The sequence below is a fragment of the Silene latifolia genome, chromosome 4 (assembly GCF_048544455.1).
Source record: "Silene latifolia isolate original U9 population chromosome 4, ASM4854445v1, whole genome shotgun sequence".
NCBI classification, from domain to species: Eukaryota; Viridiplantae; Streptophyta; class Magnoliopsida; order Caryophyllales; family Caryophyllaceae; genus Silene; species Silene latifolia.
The window spans coordinates 16,502,582-16,504,686 of record NC_133529.1 but is presented as its reverse complement, the minus strand read 5'-3'; positions in this window follow the sequence as shown (position 1 = coordinate 16,504,686).

Sequence of the window (2,105 nt, the reverse complement as noted above, 5' to 3'; positions counted from 1 at the left end):
GATATAGTATCACAAATTAATCTCTCTTAACACGCATTATGGGATAATGTATGATTGGATAAGAATTCAAACGCTATTCGATAAGGTTTGGACTTCGATCAAGTTACTTTGAGTTACTTGATCCTTTTGGGGATTTTATCATTTTGTCTAAATTGTTTTTCCACTAAATCGAATCATATGAGATATGAAATGGTAAGGGTACCATGTTTGTAAGTTTTCACAAGAAACAAATGCTCATTTTTCTCTTCAATTATCACGAGTACGACGGGTTTGCGGCTCGTGAAGTCGTTTTCTTTCTAAAATACTAGTTTATTTTTAGAAGACAGAGTGGGAGAAATTATTCAAGAGCCACAAAGAATGCCACAAAGAATGTTATGTCGCAAGAAACTGGTCTTTCTTGGCTACATGAGACGTTTTGTGTAAGACGTTGTTTCTTCAAAACCTAGGAGGTTAAATTCGTCACTTGTTAAAAATGATGAATTCATGCTACTTTTAAGAAAGTAAAGAGCTTATAACTTACAAAAGAAATTGTTTGATTCAAGTTGATTACTTCTAGAAAGTAAACATATGACTTACATAAGAGTGTTTAAGTCACAACTCAATACAAGGCTTAGAGCCATGAAAATCCGAAATTAAAGGGCTTGATTAGTGACAAAGGGTTTTGCACTAATAAAGAGATATTTCAAAGTTTGATTGGTTGCAAAGGGTTTTGCACCAGTTGAAATGCTTAAGTCTATTTGGATCTTCTTAGGGATTGTGTTTCATTATTATGAAATACACAAAGAAGTGAATCTAAAACCCACTTCTTCAATAGAAGAAATGTATTCAATACATGTCATGAGTTTTGTAGATTCTTGCAATCCTAAGATAATGAGAAACTTAAGAGAGAATCTTAAGTAGGACATCAGTGAGTTGGAATCAACATTTTGATCATGTGATAAAACATTTCTCGATAAGTCGAAAAGTTGTGTTTATACATGGAGTTTAATGGGAGTTACGCAAGTTTTAATTAGTCCGATATGTGGATGACATATTGATCATTGAGAATGATTTAAGACTCTTGGAGTATTATAATACATCTTGAATATCCGGATTTATGAAGATAAATCCACATGATATTAGCGTCAGTAAGAAGTCTTATGTTGATAAGATTCATGACTAGTTCAATTATATTGAACATATTTGATTGATTTCATTTGCTTCCGCTGCCGAATCAATTAAAAAGAAATGATGTATAACACTTCATATGCTTTGAGTATGATGAATTGTTTTCAAAATCGAATTTAAGTAATCTTTACCAAGTAAGCCATAAAGATTACCCTTAAGTGCTTGTAGAAGCATTAAGGCTATGATGCAAAGTGTTTATGATGCAATTTTGTGTAAAGGTGTTACACAAGTGACAATTGACAATTGAGATTGCGCATGGTTCCCGACAAAACCATAATCAAAACACATTAGGATGGTTAAGATACCATTGTGGCAATGTTAATTAAGAAGTAGATTTTCTAGAATCGTTCTAGGCAATAAAGAACAATGAGAGATATTTATAACGGAAATTGAGTACACTTGCGATCATGAGATGTGCAAGAAGGATGAGTCCCTTTGCTTCGTGTGAAAACAGTGGGAGCTATTCTAAGGCTAGAGGGCCTATGTCTTGATTGGATCTCGACACGTACTCGAAAAGTTTTGTAATGCAAATGTATACATTACAAAGGAAAACGAGTATGTAGTAAGGTTGAGTAAGGTACAAGAAGTTGATAAAACCTACTAACCAAAGCCTTCTCATAGGCTTAACATGATGAGTCATGTCATTTCAATTAAATTGAGATGAATAACTACATAAAAGATCAAATTAGATTATAGAATATGAAGTAGTAATCAAGCATTGACTATTCATATGTGATAATCGCATTTGTCGTTTGAGTTTTACTCTAAAACTCTTCTTTTATACTTTGTTACATCCAAACGGGTTGTAGAGACAACATTGAACCCCGTTAAAGTGAACACGGATTAGCATTGTATTCGCCCATAGTCACTTGTATGAGGTGACGTCTCGAAGTGACTAGAGTGTGATGCGATTGATGGCAAGTTCAAGTGCCATAGAG